Below are 21,673 nucleotides of genomic sequence, written 5' to 3' on the forward strand. Positions count from 1 at the left end.
TAGAGTTCCATAAACGCTTACCGGCTTTTCGAACTTGGTGTGAAAGATGCCGTTGGCAGGGGGCCCCAGGCAGCTTACGGACACGTAGTTCTGCTCATTCCCATCCTGACGTTGGGGATCCCATTCGGCATTCTCCAAATGCCTAGCAGGCTCCGAGGACAGAAAGGCACAGGCGACATAGGCTCCACTGTCATGGAACTCGCAGTTTGCCGAGAGAGACCACCACACATGGGCGGTGCATTATCTAAGCACGACCAGGTGTGTGAAACAAGCACCCCACCTGGAGGAAGTCAAAGGGTGCTTATTGCTACGCAACAAATTACATCAGACTTAGTGGCTTAAAAACATACATTTGATATTTCCATGGGTCAGGAGTTCTGCACAGCTTAGCTGAGTCCTCTGCTCAGAGTCGCACGAGGATGCCACCAAGGTTTGCCCAAGCTCTGTTCTTTTCTGAAGCTCAGGAGCTTCTTCCAAACTCACAACGTTGTTAGAAGAATTCGGTCCCTTGTGGTTGTAGGACAGAAGGCTTTGGTTTTTGCTGGCTGTCAGCCAGGGGCTGGTCTCAGCTCCCAGACACCTCCCGCAGCTCCCTGCCAGGTGGCCTTCTCACAGTGCCACGGTGCGGTGGCTTGCTTCCTCACGGTCAGCAGGACAGTCACTCTTTTCAGGCCCCTCCCAGTCCCTCTTTTAAGGGGTTTTCCTGATTAATTCAGGCCTACCTAAGATAATCTCCCATTTGGTTAAATTAAAGTCAGCTGATTTGGGACCTTAATTACACCTTCAAAAATCTCTTCACCTTTGCCGTATAATGTGACCTAATCACAGGTGTGAAAGCCCCTCAAACTCACAGGTGCCAGGCACATTCGAGGGGAGAGGACAGAGGTACGGAAGACTAGGGATCGATCCAGAATTTTGCCTGGCCAAATGGAAAACAGAGTGATATGGTTAGAACAGGTTTCAGAAGATGTGAGCAGAGTCACAAAAGACAAACGAAAGTCAACGTGTGAAGTGATGAGTTAATTTTACAATTTCCTTGAAATTACTTTTTCACCAGAGGCCTTTGTTCACAAGGTGTAAATGTGGATTGAACACAAAGAGAAAGGGAGGAATGAAATGGACAACTCACCAAAAGTGAAAAACAATAAACGAGCAAAGCTTGGTTACAATGAATGAATGAAAAATGAAGAAGACGAAGAGATGGAGATGTGAACCGTAGAAGACAGGTGCTTAATCTTCCTGGATCTCAGAGTTCTCATTTGAAAATGCGGTGCTTATTTGCAATATGGGAAAGGCAAAGGAGTAATTTCCTAACATATAAAAAATTCTTAAGAATCCTTGAATATAAAAATGGGCTAAACACAGGAACCAACAGTTGAGAAAAGCAGCAACAAATGTTCATAAAATTATTAAAGCTCTCAATTTCATTTGTATTTAAAGAACAATGATAATAGTTAACAATTAAAATATCTCTTACCTATGTGTCTATATGCTATATTATATAGTATCTTATATAGCACGCAACCTACAAAACAGGTCCTAGTATGGTCTTCATTTTATAGACACAGAGATGTTAAGCTACTTGCCAAAGGTCACAAAGTACCAAATAGCAGAGCCTGAATTTCACCCAGGCAGCCTGGCTCTTAGGGCTGTGTTTTAACTGTCATATTAAACTTCCTTGAAGTCAACAATGGTTCCCTAGTACTTGTTAATAATAGTACCTAGTACTAATGAAGGTTTGGGAAAATAGGCACTCTCCTATACTACTGGTGAAAATGTAAACTAATAAACCTTACTGTAGATGTTTTGACAGTATGTATCTAAAACCTTTTTTAAAGTACATAATCTTTAATGTAACATTTCCTTTGTATTCTTTTACCCCAATGAGTATAATGTATATTTAACTCTAAGAGTATCTGTCGTTACTCATGACAGCAAAAATAAAAATAAAAGCAATTTTGAAAAATGGAAACAACAGAGCAAAGATGACATCAATTATTTTTCTTTCATCCAAAGGAATGCTACGCAGTCATTATGACTGTATTTTATGTTTTAGAATATTAACAGGAAAAACTACATTGTTTAATAGAAGTCAAAATCAGGTTACATAGTAATACATTCTTTGTTTAAAAAAAAAAAGCCTGCATACATGAATACCAAAAACAAGGGATGACCTAGAAATGTATTCACCAAACTCCTAAGTGTCGTCTATTTGAAAAGTGGTAGCATTATAGGTGAATATGTGGTTTTTTAATTTTTGTTTTTAAATATTCAGTAAGCATTATATAATAAGAAAAAAAATAATTTGAGCTTTAATTAAATGCTTTCTAAAAGCCCTTTCGTAGTACAGTCTACAAGCCACATTTTGTCAATTGTTCTTATAGGCAGTCAATCTCCTGTTTGTGGCATCGACACTGAACTCGGAGCCTGGTGATCTGTCTTCTGCCCTTGGCTTTGTTACACATACGAACTCCAGAAAGCTAGAACTGGAAGATAATCTCAGAAATCAAACTCTCCAAAACCTTTGTTTCTCGGATGAGAATGTGGAGGCCACAGGAAACAGGTGACTTGCCCAAGACGGACAGCCAGTGTGTGGCAACCCCGGACTAGCAGACAGGTCACCCTAGCCACAGATTGGTACCAATCGCCTTTCACTACACTGTCTTTCTGGGTTTGCTCGTCTTCTATTGGGACATTAGAGCCCTGGGTCAGCAATGCCCCCGGTCAGAGTGTGATGGACACAATGTAATCGAATAGCCCATGTTCAATGCCTTTTTCTCTTTCTAATTTTAAGACCTTAAACAAGAAGCTGAACTTTCTTTGAGCCCCATTTTTCTCAACTGCGTAATGGTAATTATAATACTACTCACCTCTCAGCCTATAATGAGGGTTTAAAAATACCTGGCTTTCTGTAAGTCTCAGCAAACATAAGCTATTATCATTCTGCTTTGTATCTTTGGGCACGGAACCATGTCCTGACTCCTGTGTTGTCCCCTGCCGGCGGAGAGGAACTGGAGTGATGATGGGATGCCGTGACCAGGGTCCAATTTCCCCAAGTCTGCAGATAGCTAAAAGCCTCATATATCTTCCCTAATGAAGGTGGAGTTACTCTCTGTCTACTGCCTGCTCTCTGGGGAAATCACTTTTGCACTGCCATCAGAGTAGCAGGCCATCCGGATTTACAAGAAAGGAACATAATTTACTAGCTAAGGAATGTCAGCTCTTTATGTAAATAAGTAATAAGGTTGGGTAGGAAAACAATCGTGGGAGTTGGCTGGTCTGGAGGATGCTGTTGACACTGGGGTCACTGCTCACAGGACATATGTAAGTAAACTCTCGGGCGAGGATCTCACTCACACACACGCCTTCACCCCCACATCACTCCCGACTCCTCCAAAATCACTGATGGTCTGAGGATCACGGTGGACATGTAGAAAGAAGACAACAAAACAAAACCAACGTGACACAGGATTGGCAGATCAAAGTCCTGCACCAGAGTTTGTGACCACCTCACGCTGTTGTGTCCCCTTTGCATAAATCTTGTACCTTCTTCAGAAGTTGAGCCAGATTGTGGGTATCTTCCAACTCTGACACCTTATGAAGATAAGATTTAGGGTCCAGGGCTCTTTCCTAGTTCACTCTCAGATTAGAAGATCAAACCTTAGTTTTTATGGAAATGATGGAGCAGATTTGCAGGGAAAACTCCCTCAAACAACTGCCTACCTTTCCCCGACCTGGTGATCCAAATCTATGCTTTCATCACAAGGAAGCCAGAAGAGTTCATCAGGGATCTTGAACTCCCTAATCCCATTCTCAACCTGCCTAAGGATTTGGCCTCATTCGCCCTTTGTTTCCTTTCCAATATTTAAAGGCAATTAAGTTACATTTGGCTGAATGTCGAGGAGCTATTTTAAAACAGGTGCTAAAAGGAACTCATCACATTTGGTTAAGCCAAGTTGCAAGCATTCCAAGCATTCATTTGTGCCCCTGATGGTGCTCAGAGCTGTGGGCTCACATCACCTCTCTAACGCAATCCCTAACATGAGAGGAAGAGAAACACTCCTGTCTCTGAATGTGTGCAGCAGTTATCACCCAGTGACTTCCAGAAGATTCCATCTTGTAAAGTCATTCCATGGGTAATCTTAATGTGCCACAAAAAATGCTGTTTTCCATTGTCACTTCAAGTTTATGATAAATTTGCAGTTGAACACTTTCGTTTCTTGTCTTTTAGGTGGCAGGGAGAAGTATTGTTTATCAAGAACACCCATTTCCTGAGCCCTCAGAAAATATCTCCAAAGACACCAGAGCAAGGTGAAAGGAAATAGAGAAACGGGGGCTTCAGGCTAGCTCAGCCATTTAAATGGTCTAATTAAATAAAACAATTAGGGGCTGGCTTCTGTCCTACAAGTTTTACACCCCCACTGATGAAATCCCAAGGAATGGCAAGATGCCAAAATCGCTTAAGTGATTTCTTGTTTAACTCGGTCATTTAAGTGCTCAGCAAGTGTTAAATTTAAATGTGTGTAAAGATTATTACCAAAAAAAAAATCCGGGGAAAAGTGTAAATATGCAAGCACAAGGCCACCCGTATAGGCCAAGAGGGAAAACAGCTTCAGGGATATTTAGAGATTTAGCTTTTAGCAAAAGTCATTTTTCTCCCTCCGGTAAGCCTGGGAGCTTTTAATAGCCACTTTCCTTGATTGCCTTCTAGATCATCCTCTGCTGCCGAGTGCCCAATATGAACACACAGACTCCAGGTCTTGATGGGGGGAGCAGAGTGGTTTGAGAGGACCCTCCCACCAGAATTCTGAAAGCTTTTCCTCACTACTTTGACCACGTCAACCACGTCATTCTCTTTGCTTTATGTAATAAAATACAGTCTCAAACTCAGATTTCAAGAACCATTCTTCTTTATTTTGGAATATTTTTATATTCCAAATATAATAAGAAAAAGAAGTTTGGAAACAGTCCCTCTTCTTCCTCAGACTTCCTTACGTGTTTCTGAAAATACTATGATAACCTCGCAGTTAAAATATTTTAGAAATATCATGAGATTACAGAGTTATTAAAATAATTTATTATCTTGAGAGCTAATGACACTGACTCGCATTGCTCTAAAATGACATAAATAATTTGTCTTTGTTTTGCTTTTATAGATTCTATACTTTCATTTTTACATTTACAATTTTAATCTAAGTAGAAATTTTTCCTAACATAAATGAGGTTTTAAATTTTTTCTATACGGTTAATTAATGACAGCATTTATTTCCTTAATACCCAGTGATTTCAGGTGACTTCTTTATCAGACAATAAATTTGTATATATAGAAACTGTTTCTGAACCTTTTGTTCTGTTTCATGGACCTATCTGTTGATTTTTGTTCTAGTATGATATCATTTTAATTATTATAGTTTTATAAGGTGCTCCATATCTTATATTACTTCTCTTTTTCAAAACTTTCTTGGGTATTTACACCACTTTATTATTCTACTAATGTAATAATATTTATCAAGTTTCAGGGGCAAAAACAAACTTTGGGAGTTTCATCCAAAAATTAACCTTCGGAAATTTTTGAATTATTTAAACTCACTCAGGTAAGAACATGTTTACCTCTGTATTTACTCAATTCTCCATTTATTTCCATCAATAAAATTTTAGAGATGATTTTATTTTCATTTGTTGGGTCCCGCATATATCCTTTAAAGGTTAATTCTAGGTATTAAATAATTTTGGCCACTATGATCAGAATGGGAATTAAAAAATCATTTATTACTAGATAGGTCTGGTATCTCAGTTTAAGCTGCTATAACAAATTTCCATTGACTGGGTGGTTTAAACGAAAGATATTTATTTCTCACAGTTCTAGAAGGCTGGGAAGTCCACGATCAATGCAGATCTGGTGAGGAGCCCCTTCCTGGTTTGCCCTTGGCCATCTTCTTGCTGTGTCCTCACATAGGGGACAGCAGAATTAGAGGAAGCAAATGCTCTCTTGTCTCTTAGAAGGACACCAATCCCATCGTGGGACTCCACCCTTAGGCCCACCTCCTAATACCATTCCACTGGGGTTTAGGGTTTTAACATAAGAATGTGAGAGAGACACACACATTCAGTCCTTAATATCTGCTATGTAGAAGATACTTTAAAAATGCATTTAGTGTTATATGCCTCCCTTTCAGAACTTTTGTCAATGCTAAGCTTAGATTTCAGGCAAATTTTCAAGATTCTGCTTTGTATGTTTAAAACATTTCTGTTACGATCGCTACTTAGTTTTCTTGTTCTATAATTGACGCAAGTAGAAAACCCCGTTTTTCTAGTTGAAATAATCATAACAGATCATTGAAGCTAACGTGTGCATTAAACATTGAAATTTTAACTTCATACGACACATACATAAGAAAAAGAAAACATTTTCCTATAGCAAATAATTGAACAAGCATTATCGTTTCAAGGTTAATAGTTCTGTGATAATTATTCCTTAAATCTCAAGTGGACTCTCACAGGAGAGCTTCTTGCAAACAAGCTAGTCATGCTCCAATATTCTGATGACAATAACTTATTACTTATTTTCAAATAGCAAGAAGAGAGGATATTGAATGCTCCCAACACAAAAATATGATAATGTTTGAAGTGATAGACATGCAAATTACCCTGATTTGATTACTCTACACTGTATGTATCTAAACACCTATGGAAATTATGTATCCCGTAAATATGCACAATCATTATGTAGCAACTAAAAAATAAAAATATTTTTTTTAAAAAAGGTACAGAATAAATAAAAATCTGCCAAGAAGGACCTTCAGACCACCCTGTTTCAGAGTCTTCAGGGTATCCATGTCTGAATTACTTCCAGCTCTTTCTCTCATATGTAATAGCTAGCTCAGTGCCTTATATTCCTAAACATTGGGATCGGTATGTCAAAGTGCACCAATCTCTCAAAGATTCGGCCATTAAAAATTGCGTGGCTTCTGATTTTGCTTCAATGTTTGTCAAGGGTGAATTAAAGAACTTGAAAAGTATAATTTTTCACAAAATCATATTATTCTCAAATAGTCATCATTTTTTATTCTGCTTCTTATAGGTTGGCTAGAATTCCCCACATAAGGTTAAATAATGTTAGTAACAATGAGCATCCTTGGCTTATTACTGATTTTAAATAGAAGACTTCCATTTTGCATTACTAGGATATTGGTTGGTTATTTATAAATGAGTTCTTTATTATATTGAGAAAATATTCACTGGTTCCTAATATATCTTCAGCAATAGGCTTTGGATTTTATCAAATACCATTTTATAATAACATCTTGAGATTATTGTCCTACTTCAACTTATTAAAGTAACTTTTGAAAATATACTTTCTAAAAATAATCTTAGCATTCCTGTGATAAACTTTCCTTGGGTATGGTGAACAATTTATTAATTTTTCTGTTGTGTACTGGAGCATGGGCTGACAGTGCAAGAGATAAGTTGATACTTAGAAGCAAACAACAGAACACAAGCAAGTCCTTCTCCTGCTGAGAGGTGTACTTGGACATGACACCTGAACACCATAGATAGGGCTCCAAGACAGGGTCTCAACCACTGGCTCCTTTATATATTTATAACGGAGTGTGTAAGGGACAGGGAGTACTGAATGGACTGTGTCACAAAGGGACCCAGAAGGGAAAGGAAAGGGGCTTTGTTAGGGAAGGGGACCCTTGGGAGCTCAGCATTTATTAGCTAGAGGTCCTGTGTTTGTCCCCTGACCCAACTCATCCTTTCTGAGCTGGCTTCTTGCTGAACTACCAAGACGGCACCAAAGGGCAGGCATTCCAGAGCCACTAAGGATTAATTCACTTCCACCATACTTTAACTTGCTAATGTATTCCAGAATTTTTGCATATATATGTAAGATATATAAGCTATGGGAGAATATCAAAAAGTTGAAAAACTTCCCAATAATAGTAAAACCTGGCAAAAACAACAAACACACACACACATTTAAGAATACAAATGTATATTTACAGAAAAAAAATACATATATTCTTAAGTGCTGGGTCTTTTTGCTTGTTTGTTGATTGATTTTTTGCTGTCATTGTCAGGATTTATGTTATTAGGGAGTCTTTCAACTTTTTGATATTTATTCTCAGCTTATGTAACATGAAAGTTACCTGTTTCCTGAGAATTTGCAAGACACACAAAAAACTTTACAGACTGGGAGTCTGAGAAGCAAACTTTTGGCAAGAATATTAATTCATTCTATGGCTACTGATTTATTTGTTTCTATCCATTTTGTAGCGATTTTGATCATTTATATCTTTCCAGAAAGAAACTATTTCTTTGAAATGTTTAAGTGAGCATTATATTCTACTCTCCTATCTCATTTATCCTTCTTAATTCTAATGATTTAATTTTTCTTCTCATTGTAATTACCCTTCACAAAGTTGTACAAATTTTTATAATGTTAAAGAATCAGGCCAGATGCAGTGGTGCAAGCCTATAGTTCCAGCTACTCAGGAGGCTGAGGAAGGAGGATCCCTTGAACCTAGGAGCTCAAGGCTGGAGTGAGCTATGGATGGACCACTGCACTCTATCCTGGGCAACAGACTGAGATCCTGTCTCTAAAAAAAAAAATGAAAAATTAAAAAAAATTTTTAAAGAATTAATTTATATTATTCATCAATTCTTCTACTTTTGTTTTCTAATTTATTAATTCTCTTTCTATATTTCCTTTATTTTTTAATTTTTTCATTTCTATCTTTGAAGAAATAGCTCAATGTTGTGATTATTTTTTGTTCCTATTAAATAAGAAAACTCTTAAGACATGAATTTGCCTCTAAGTACTTGTTTGACTACATAACACATTTCTCTTTTCAATGTATTTCTTTCATTTTCATTGAATTATATATAATTCTACTTATGATTCCCTCTCTTATTTAAGATTTGTGGGTTTCTTTAATAAGAGATTGGATTTAGGGAGGCTTGCTGACTTGTTCATGTGATTAAAAACTGTTATTTTTTATTTCTATTATCATCAGTAATATGGTTTATTTAATTTCTGTTTCTCAATATTTTATATTTGGCTCAATATTGAACCCATTCTGTAAATGCTTCATGGATGTTTGACAAGATAAGTTTTTTCTCTGTATATGAAAAATAAATAAACTTTATGAAATAATTTTATACCAACCCTCTGTCTTAGTATTATTTCTGTTTACTTAAACGTTACATATAGAGAGTTAGGCCAAGTTCTTCCTTTAAATTATCCCCCCTACATTTTGGCAAGGTTAGTCATATGATCAAGAGTCAGGCTGTTGTTTTAAATCCTAGTTCCATACTTACCAGCTGTGTAACCTTGGTCAAGTTAGTTAATGTCTCTAAAGTTTAGTGTCCCCATTTATAAAACAAAGATAATAACCTCCTACTTCATAAGAACAGCTTTAGATTAAGAGATGATGGAGATACAGCAATTGACACTGTGCCTGGCACATAATATGGTCCATAAACGTTAGTTTTTATCATCATTGGTATTATTATCATAATGCTCCATTCATTTCTAATGTTTTTGTTTATAGATTTTGATTATACGCTATTCAGTATATGATTATTTGTAGACTGGGCATAATAGCCTTACAAAACGGCCCTCTCTCTCTATTTTAATGTTCTGTGCTTTGGATTCCATTATTGCTAACTCCAATTTATTTTTGTTTGATTTGTTCTATTGTCTTGGTTCATACTTTCTGTGTCACTAGGTTTTTGTGTTTTTCTTTGTTTCCATAAATCACTTAATGATCTTTTTTTTTTTTTTTTTCTTTTGAGTCAGGGTCTTACTTTGTCACCCAGGCTGGATTGTAGTGGTGTGTGATCATAGCTCACTACAGCTTCCAACTCCTGGGCTCAAGTGAAGTGATCCTCCTGCCTCAGCTTCCCAAGTAGCTGGGACTACAGGCACATGCCACCATACTCAGCTAATTTTTTTATTTTTTTGTAGAGACAGCATGTCACTATATTGCCTGAGATAGTCTTAAACCCCTGGCCTCAAGTGATCCTCCTGCCTTGGCCTCCCCAAATTCTGGGATTACAGGGTTGAGCCACCATGCCTAACCCATTTAAAGATCTTAGTATTTAAACCTGTTTATTATTTGTTGTCATAAGTTATGGGTTTGCAGAAATAAAACCATACACCTACAACCAACTAATCTTTGACAAAGCAGACAGAAGCATACCCTAGGTAAAGGACATCCTATTCAACAAACAGTTCTGGGAAAATTAGAGAGTCACATGCAGAGGAATGAAACTGGATCCCTGTCTCTTACCATACACAAAAATTAACTTAAGATAGATGAAAGACTTACATGTAAGACCTGAAATCAGATTTGAAGTCCAGGATCTTGTACTAACTTCTATAGTAGGTCCAGATGTGTTTCCTATTGTTCCAGACATCTATGAGCTAAAAAGAAATGCTATTTACATCCCCTGATGAGCAAACACAAACACACACACACATATACACACTCACACATCATATAAAAGTGAAACAACACAAGGATGACAGCAATAAACAACCCCATTTGAAAGGCGAAAATGGGAGGCAGATAGCAGTTGCTGATCCATAATGATTCTGAATTCCCACTGTACAAACAGCCATTGTGAAAATGCTTCATAAAAAACAATCCCAGATCTCAGATGCTTGCAACCACAAATGTTGGTTTCCCACACACTGATCTATTGGTCAGCTATGCGGACTCTCTCCAGGTAATAAGTCAGTTTTAGAACTGCCCCATCTGTTTTCCTATTCAAAGTCCCAGGACAAAAGAACAGTTACTATCTAACAAGTACTGTTTCCTTGTGGCAGGCAGGAGGGCAAGAGGATTGGTAGAAACATGTGTCCTATAACATCTGCCATGTTTCATTGACCAAGTCATGGATCCAAGCCTAACTTTAATGTTATACTTCTCCCATACCAGGAAGAGGAGACAGAATATTTGCTGAACAATAATAGAATCTATTATAAAGCATAAAATATATTTTAGAGAATTTTTCTCTTCCAAATAAACCCAGTGAAGATGATCTTTCCGAATATTGGAAGATCCCAGTGAGTAGCTAAATGTTCTTTATGTAAATTATTCTGCAAGCACAAGAATAAGTTATGCTTATCCACTGGATGAACATGAAGGGAGAGTACACAGAGGTACATAAATTCCACTTTGTACAGGGAACTAAATAAAACATAGTTCAATGGAGAATTGAAAATCAGTTTAAATTACCACTAAAAAAAGGCAAAGAGACAGAATGATACAGATGAATTTCACATAAATGTGGGCACCTCCAATAAGGAAATCCATAATCCTTTCTCTACTTGTCCTGCCTTAGTGGAAAAAAAGAAGGCAATTCTTAGGGAACTGGACTGAGTTTGGGATGTGCAGAAAGAATTTGAGCAGAAAAATTCTGCAGGAAGAATTAATGACATCACAAAAAGACTGATCTCATCATTAGGAAATCCTCATGTCTGTCTCAGAATAGTCTGTTCTTCTGAATAAAGTTGCCACAATATTTCCAAGCAAACAAGTATTAGGGTGAACATCAGAATCTCAGCCTAGTTTAAACTATACGGATGATCTCCCAACTTTTGATGGTTTGATTTATGATTTATTGACTTCATCATGGCAGGAAACCATTCTGTGTTTTACTTTTAGCACAATAAATTACATAAGATATTCAACATTTTATAATAAAGTAGGCTTTGTCCCAAGTTTAATTTAACAACAACAACAACTTATGTTTCATCAAGGAATAATATTAGTAATCTTCCTTCTAGTACAGAGTAGTCAGACCAGACAAAGAATAGACTTACCACAGAGGTGCCTGAATTAGACATATCATATGCAGACCAATCAAGGAAAGCAAAAATGAGAATGGGGAAGCTGCTTGCAAAAGATAAAAGGCACCATTTGTTTCTTCATTTAATGTATGTTAATTGAGCTGTTAATATAGACAAAGTACTGTAATATATGTACATATGCATATATGCCAGGGAGAATCCTCAAATGTCAAACATGGAATCTTCTCTCGGGTGCTCACCATTTGAGTGGAGACAAATGCACACACACTTTAATACAAGGTAGAAAACATAAACATTCATAAAAACAGTTATTCAGTCATTTAAGGTACAAGAAAAGAACCAAGAGAATGTTGTTCACCTGAAAGACGAATACTAGTACTGTAATACCCTGAAAATGCAGAAAAAATATTAACTTCTACTAAAAGATCATGATAGGTGAAAAAAGGAGAGGAATATTACTAGCAGTGTTAAGACAAAAAAAAAATAGAAGGAGGGAAACATTGAAAAGTATTGAAAAAGACATTATTTTACTTATTCAAGTATATGAATATTAACTTAATGTTTTTTGCCACATTGACTAAAATTAATGAAATTATCAATGCCTGACTTTATGGTAGTGTTCTTAAGATAATTGCAGATGTAATTAAAGACACTGTAATTTAATAGAATTTCATGGAAGAGAGAAGAAAATCAGCTCAAGAACGCATGAAATACAGACGATATAGCATCGTGTGTGTGTGTGTGTGTGTGTGTGTGTGTGTGTGTGTATTCAAGTAAATGACCACAAATTAACATAAATGTATATAAATGCCCATTTAGGGCAGTTGTAGAGATGAAATTTCTAGGGGATCTTAATAAATATAGATGAGCTGTTCTATATTTGAAACCTGGAATTTACTAGCACAATTTATCTACCAATTTGCAATCCCTTCGAAGAACAGAATACAACATGGCAGATACTACTGGTTTTGTAAGTGTCAGACCCATTTAAGTGACTTCTGTAAGGAAATGGCTTGTAAGATAGATAAGGAAGAAACAAAACATATAAACTTAGAGTGTCCTAACTAGGATTTAGCTACTGTCCCACACAAGATTTCCATTCCATTCCATCAGGACAGTCAGTATCAGTGAAGATCACATGCTGACCAGCACAATATATGCAAAATGGCAACTTTGTATTATTTTTTAATTTTTATCTTCTTACAAGAAATAGCTCAGTGTTGTGATTATTTATTTTAATTCTTTCTTGTTATAAAAGACAATGCTTAAAATAGATTTTGCCTATTTTAATCTAAGCTGTATTCCTCTGGCTGCATGTCAAGTATTTTTTTAAACATACAGCTTCCATTATCACTGCATTACATATAATCTATAATCCTACTTACGATTCATCCTCTTATTTAAGATTTACTTGAATTTGGGAGAATTGCTAACTTGTTCACATTATTAAAATTTGTTAATTTTTAAAGTTTATTAGCATCACTAAATATGGTTTGCATAATTTGTTTTTTTAATATATTATTTTTGGCCGAGTATTGAACCCATTCTGTAAATGTTTCAGGGATGCATGAAAAGATATGTTTTTTCTTTGTATATAGCTATATAAACAAAATTAATTAAGTTATACCAACCTGTTGCTTTGTTATTTATTTTTGATATTTAAACATTAAAGATTTAGGGTTAGGCTAAATTCGTCCCCTAAATTCCCCTGACACACACACATCAGGGCTAATCGTGCAGACTTGAAGTCAGGCTGCCTGTGTTAAATCCTGGTTCCATAACCACCAGCTGTGTCGTGTTGGCCAAATTAGTTAACGTCTCTAAATCTTAGCATCTGCATTTGTAAAATGAAGGTAATCATCTTTTACTTCATAAGCACAGCTTTAGATTGAAAGAGCTAAAGCACATGCAGCAATGGGCGAGGGGTCTGGCACGTAACATGGTCAATTAACATTAGTTTTAGTATTATCGGTAGTAGTATCCGCGCGCTCCATCCATTTCTAATATTTTATTTGTTTGTTAATTTTCTTTTCCCTTTCACTGATATGTGCTTGCAGAGAGACAGAATGATTGGCCTTTGATCAAACCCGGTCAGCATGATTTCTCTATAAACCATCATGGCGTAACTGACAGTGATTCAAAGGCACCAGTTTTTCAGGCTCAGCTACCAGACCAATAGCTCCCAAAGAGTAGCCCTCTCTCCTATTCCATTAAAACCACCTGGAGAGATTTTTTAAAATGATTCCTGCTCTAGCATTTCTAATTTGATGGAGAGACTTAAGGAGACAAGTATTTTAAGCAATAGAAACCTTGATGGCAATGGTCCATGGATGCAAGGTAGATCTGGGAGAGACAGAAGTGGCCCGGGGCCAGCCACAGCCGACATGAACATTCCTGTATTGGTCCATGTCTGTGCAGGGAAGGAAGGTAGAAATAACACCTTACAAAGGATCGCACATATTCTGTGTTCTGGCAAACGCCGTGCTTTAGGAGGAAAGACAGACACACCCAAAAGCAATGCTACCAATATGACAGGGGTATAGGACCATTAAAGTGAGAGAATTACTCAAGGAAGGTGATGATTTCAGGGAAGGCCTCCCAGAGCAGCAATGAATCAGCCCCAAAGGAGGAGTAGGGGGTCTACCATAGCAGAAAAAGTGGTAAAAGCATACACAGAGAAAGAAAAAAACTGGAATGTGCTTAAGTTACCAGGGAAAGTAAAAATATCTTAATGTATAAATAGGATGAATAAAGATTGATAGGTTGGTAAAAACTTAGAAGTGTGCATACTAGCCATTTAAACTTGGGCTAGTTACATAACTTCTCTGTTCCTCTATTTGCTGGTTTGTTAACTACACATAACATAACACCTACCTCAAAAAGGTTAAAGAAGTAAGAGTTAGTTCACATAAGGCATTTATTTAGGCCATAGTAAGTACTCAAGAAATATTAAGTTGTACTATTCTATTATTTTTGTTTTTCATTGGGTTTTTTGTTGTTTTATCTTTAATGTCTTTAAATTAGTTTAAAGAAATAGCCATTAACTTCTTAAAATGATAATATACAGGGTGTCCCAAAAGTCTCCAAACAAAGGAAAAATTTTGCAAAATTTTATGATGAATATTTTGTAAATAAAGGTACATTTAGCTATAATTTCCCATTTTCTCTATGGATGGTGACTTTTGGGACACCCTGTACAGTGCTATTGAAGATAGAGTGAAAAGGACCCTTGTGTTGCTGGTGGACATGCAGCCATTTAGGAAAAAAATCAAAACTACAAACCAAAATCCTTAAAAGTTAATGTTTGTCCATTTTAACCCACTAATTGTATTTACAGGCATCTATCCTAAGTAAATATTCTGCAATCTGTAGAAAAAACTATGCACAAAAATCTTTATTGCAATATCATTTATGATAGCAAGAAAACTGGGAACAAAAAGATTTTAATCAGGCAACTATTAAAAATGATGTTTACCAAGCATTTATAACAGAAAACACATACCAATAAAGGAAGAAAGAAGGATGGAAAAACTGTGTGTATTATAATTACAATTTGGAGTACCTGCATAAATGAAAAGAATGTGGATAAAAATGTTAATCAGTGACTATCTTCCAGTAGTAGGATTACACATAATTTTTTTCCTCCCACTTTGTTATTTTTTCTAATTAGTTAATTAATTACCTCTATCATAGAAAAACACTCTTTATTCAAAGAGAGATCAGGTAATCCTGAGTGTCAGCTGGTTCAGGGAAGGCCCTGGTAGTGATGTGTGCTGGAAGGAGTTTGGAATTCCTCCCATTTTTAAGCCTTTCAGGTGAATTTCCCTGGGAATATTTTTTCTGTACAGCAAGAACATAAAATGACAACCATGCTCAGCTGTTTATATGGCAGGTGACAATAACAATTGTGACCTGGAATGTATCCCAAGTAGTCCTTCAAGCCAGCAATAACAAATGCTGGCAAAGATGTGGAGAAAGGGGAACCCTCGTACACTGTTGGGGGGAATGTAAATTAGTGCAATCGCTATGGAAAACAGTATGGAGGTTCCTCAAAAAACTAAAAATAGAACTACTATCTGACCAAGCAGTCCCACAGCTGGGTATATACCCAAAGGAGGGGCAATCAGTATATGGAAAATATATCTGCATTCCCATGTTTATTGCAGCACTATTCACAGTAGCCAAGATAATGAATCAACCCAAGTGTCCTTCAACAGATGAATGGATAAAGAAATTGTGGTACATGTACACAATGGAATATTATGTAGCCACTAAAAGAACCATTTGCAACAACATGGGTGGAACTGGAGAAGATCATGTTAAATGAAATAAGCCAACCACAGAAAGACAAATCCTGCATGTTCTCACTCATATGTGGGAGCTAAATATTAAAAACAATTGATCTCGTAGAGACAGAGAGTAGAATGATGGTTTCCAGAGGCTGGGAAGGGTAGGGGGAATAAAGTGGGAATGGTTAATGGGTACAAAAATATAGTTAGATAACTAGATAGTATGAGCAATATTTAATAGCACAACAAAGTGATTATAACCAACAATAAGTTAGGGTACTTTAAAATAACTAAAAGAGTAGAATTGGAATGTTCCTAGCATAAAGAAATATTAAATGCCTGAAGTGATGGATACCCGTTACCCTGATTGAATTAATTCACATTGTGTGCCTGTATCAAAACATCACATGTAACCTATAAAGATATACAACTATTATGTACCCATAATAATTAAAATTTTTAAAAAATCAAATTTTATGCAGTATCTGTCATGAACAAAAGAGCTTTCTCATTCTTACTGGCACAAAAAGACTTGGTTCTATTTCTTTTTTATATACATAATTATTTATAATATAATTATAGTTTTTTAGTTTATTGTAAACAGATTTCCTGAGGAAATAACTACAGTGATGCCTTAATGCACATACTATTTAATTACTGACTCTATACACTTTACAGTACAATGAAGAAATTTTCCCCATAAAAATAGCATTTAATAAGAGAAGTGATCAAATAAATAGATTTTTTTACTCTCCAAGGCAATTCTTTATCTATATTCAATGGCTGTATTTAAAAGACTAATTTCTGAATGCATGCAATTTTGAAAATGATGAAAGTTGGCCAGAAAATGGCTAAGAATAATGTTATAAATATTTTTCAGGAAAACCATAACTGTCAAACTTTGCAAAGTAAAAATCTAAATTGTAATTTTCAGTATTTTCAAGTTGGTTAGTTTCCATTACCTGGAGAATCTGAAAACCTGGCATTGTCCTGGTGGAATCCGTGGCAATTGAACGTTCAGATTTCTGAGACACAAGGCATTAGGAAGTAGCTTTCCACACATCCATTGGATATTTTGATGTTTCATTGAAAAAAAATCTGTTGGGTTTCCTATGATATTATTGATTTCAATTGCTGCTTTATTTTCCTATTTTTTTAAAGTTTTTTTTTTTGTTTTGTTTGCATACTTTTCATTTTCATTTGGTAGATACTACAGCAATATGAAAAGGTAAGCCACCATCTTTCTCAGTTGCTATAGTTTTTCAACTTTCTGGAACAAATTAGCCATCACCTTTATCGTTCCTTTCAGATCCAACACCATGCCAACACTTGGCAGTGACTTTCCTTTAGATCTGCAGTCCCCAACCCTGGTCTGCAGACTGGTACCGGTCCATGACCTGTTAGGAACCGGACTGCACAGCAGGAGGTGAGTGGCCGGCAAGTGAGCAAAGCTTCATCTATATTTACAGTCGCTCCCAATCGCTCTCCATCTCCTCCCCCAGTCCATGGAAAAATTGTCTCCATGAAACCGGTCCCTGGTACCGAAAGGGTTGGGGACCATTGTTTTAGATGATGGTCATTCTAGTGCATATAAAGGGGTATCTCATTGTGCCTTTCATATGTGTCTCTTATTAACCAATGATGCTGAGCATCTTTTCATGTGCTCTAATGCAATTCATACGCCTTTTCTGATGAAATGTCTATCCAAGTCTTTTGCCCATATTTTTTACTGGATGGTTTTTCTTCTTATCATTAACTTGTACGAGTTCTTTGTGCATCATATATACAAATCCTTTATCCCATAAATGATTTACAAATATTTTCTCTCTTCCCATTTGCTTAATGGTGTCTCTTAAAGCACAAAGGTTTTTAATTTTATTGTAGTCCAGGTCACCAATTTTTTCTTTGATGAGTCATAAGTTTTGGTTTTATCTCTAATGACCCTTTGCTTAGCTCAAGGTCATGAAGATTTTTTTCTAAAATTTTATAGATTGAGCACTGATATTTAGATGTAGAACACATTTTGAGCTAATTTTTTTGCATTTGAAAGCTAAGGGTCTAAGTTCATCTTTTTTTTTGAGTGTGGATATCCAGTTGGCCTAGCACCATTGGCTGAAAAGATTTTCATTTCTCTCTTGTCTTGGGATCTTTGTAAAGAATCACTTAGTCATGCATATAAGAATATATTTCTGGACTTGCAATTTGTTCCTTTAATCTCTATGTCTGTCCTTATGTAATACCACACTGCCTTAATTACTGCAGCTTTCTAGAAGGTTTTGAAATTGTGCAGTGTAACTCCTCCAGCTTTGTTCTTCCATTTCAAAAATGTTTTGCCTTAAAGTTTGATGTTGACATAGCTACCCCAGATCTCTTATGGCTATTGCATGGTATATCTTTTTTTCATTTATTTACTTTTAATCTATTTGTTTATTTGAATATAAGTTTCATTTATTGTAGGTAACATAATGTTAGATCTTGAGTTTTTATTGTCTCACAATCTGCTTTTTGGGCGGAGTGCCTTGTTCATTCATATTTAATGTAGTTATAGATATGGTTGGATTTACAACTGCCATTTTTCTATTTTTTTCTATTTGTCTCATGTCTTTTTTTGTTCCTCTGTTCCTCCTTTATAACTAACTTACATTGTGTTAAGTAAATGCTTTTAGTATATCATTTCTCTGCGGATTTTTTTTTTTACTTTATTTTCTAAGTTTTTTTAAGTGGCTGATCTAGCATTTATAAGATGCATCTTCATTTATCACAGTCTACTTCAAAATTATGCTAACTTAATTCAGTAAAATACAGAAGCCTTACTACAACACATCTTTTCCTTCTTCCTCTTTTATGCTGTTATAATCATGTACATTAATTAAATCCATGTATACCATGAATCCAATCGTTAAAATTTTTGATTTATAAATCTACCTTTTAAAGAGGTTAAGAGCAGCTTTGACAACACTCAAATAAAGTGAGCCTCCTCTGGCACCAGAGCAAGTTTTCTGGCTTCCATGGCCTACCAGGCCCTGGCTCACCCTACATGCACCAGAGCAGGGGATGGGGAGAGGAGAAATGGAAACTGTCTAGACAAAAACACCACTGACTTATGTTGCTCCTATCCAACCTTTGGTAGCTCTCATGAATAAATGCTTCTTGGTTTTCGTGTAAGCCTTTGGCCAATTTCTGCAGCACTCAAAAGGCTGCTTTTGACAGTTTCATCCACCTTTACACTGCTTCTGGGGGAAAGGATTTATTGACCTTTTCAGTACATTATGCTATAAATGAATCTCCCTCCTATCTGTACTTTTAAAAAGTAAATCTCAGATGCATAGGAAGAGAGACTAAAACTGGAAGCAAGAAATAAGAAAATGAGAGAGAATCTTATAGCTTGTTACATACAGCATGACTGATTTACCAAGATTTGAAAGGACTTCAAACTAGATATCTTTTACTACTGTCAAATTTGGGAACAACTCAGGTTAATACATGAATGAGGAAGAGTACTTTTTTAAATTAAAAAATATGTAAGCCTGTGCAATAATAATTCTTATGGTTATGGCAAAGTATAGGGTGAAAATTATGATATGGGACATTCAGCCACGTCAGTGTCACTTTGGGAAACTTAATTAACTTCTCTCTACTTCAGTTTACCGGTTAGAAAAAGCATAATGATATTTAGCTCAAAAGGATGTTGGGGCAGTTAAATATGATAACACTTATGAAAATGACTAGCTCAGTATCAAGTAATAGTTGATAAACGAATATTTATGTCCTATTATGTTCTTTCTCCAGCCTTTCAGGGACTCAGTGCTCTTCTGCCTAACCTGACTTCTAGGAAAGGATTTACTTTGAGTCATTTAGAAGTTATAAAAAAATGCTTCACGCTTACTTGGAACATTCTCTTTTTAAACCATAGGCTTGATGTTTTGAATTAGAGCATTGATTATGCAGGGAAGTTTTTCCCTTCTTAAAGAAATTCAGACATCAGTATGAGTATAAATTTGTTTTGCTTTATTTTTTAAAGGAGATGTTTTTCTAGATCCCTAGAAATTGCATCAAAGTGGGCAAGATTATTAGGTTGAACCAAATAAAATTGATGATATTCTACCATTTTGATCTACAAATATGGCAATTTCGTATGGTACAACCTAATGTGCTGGAAACAGAACTGAATTAGGAAGCAGGAGAGGAAACGTTATTCTACCACTCACCAGCTGTCTAGGAAAGGCAGGATCATATGCTCTGTGATCCTGAGGCCCTTTCTAGGGAGTACAGTGCTTCTGGTCAGGTTTTCCCCTAAACCTGTACCCAAACCACTTCCTAACAGCAAAGATCAATAGTCAACCTGTCAGGGCACTGTAGGGAATTTCCAGTGTCCCATAGAGTGACCCGTGTTTGGGACATTTCTTAGTTAGAGAAAAGAATTAGCACTGACTTGTTATCCCCCAGAAATCCTACCAGGTGGCTGGGCTTCATAGCAACAACAGACTTTCAGCGGGATTTGCATCCTTTTCCCTCAAACAAGCATATGATTATTGGGTAAGAATAGACATTGTTTTTCAAAATTTCCAATTCAGAAGTAATATATATTTTTTAAAAAAAGGAAGAAAAATACCACTCATACTATCATTACCCAAAGAAAACCACTATTTTCATTTTAGAGTATTTTTCTGGAATTTTTCTACAGATGTTTTACAAAATTGTACAAATAATGCTCATACAATTTGCCTCCAGTTTTTCCCATAATGTTTTGGCACCAGCATCTTTCCCTATTATTGCAAAAAACTACAGGGCTGTATATTATTTCATCATTTGAAAGCCCCTATTCTTATTTTAATAATTTCCTATATTAGCATAGTTAGATGTTTGGATTACTTCCATTTTTCACAACCATACGTAATACCATGGTGTGACATTGTGAAATAATATGTATTTGATCTTCATCCTGAGGAGTTCCTGACACACAACTCCTTAGACTCTCCTGAGTGATGACAGTGTCTTTGGTATGCTAATGAGATGACAGATGGTTTAGAGCCCCTAGGTAGCTTCAGGGTGGGGGCTGGTCATTGGAAAGACCAAGACTTGATTAGAGGGTTCAGAGTTTCAGCCCATCCCTTGACCTCCAAGAAGGAGAGAGGTGTTAATTGAGTTGATCACCAATGGCCAATGATGTAATCAATCTTACCTACATGATGAAGCTTCCATAAAAGCCCAAAAGGACTGGGTTCTGTGAGCTTCTGGATAGCTGAACACATGGAGATGCCTGGAAGGTGGTGTCCGGAAGAAGGCATAGGAGCTCCACAATCCTTCTCCCATACCTTGCTCTATCTATCTCTTCATCTAGTGTCCATCTCCATCCCTTGTAATATCCTTTAGAATAAATGGGTAAATGTAAGTAAAGTGTCTTCCTGTGTTTTATGAGCTACTCTAGCAAATTAATTGAACCCAATGAGTGAGTAGTGAAAGCCCCGCTTTATAGCTGGTTGGTTAGAGGTATAGGTGACAACCTACTATTTGCAATTGGCATCTGAAATGGGGCACAGTCTTGTGGAACTGACCCCTTAAC

The sequence above is a fragment of the Lemur catta genome, chromosome 22 (genome assembly GCF_020740605.2).
Source record: "Lemur catta isolate mLemCat1 chromosome 22, mLemCat1.pri, whole genome shotgun sequence".
Lineage (NCBI taxonomy): Eukaryota > Metazoa > Chordata > Mammalia > Primates > Lemuridae > Lemur > Lemur catta.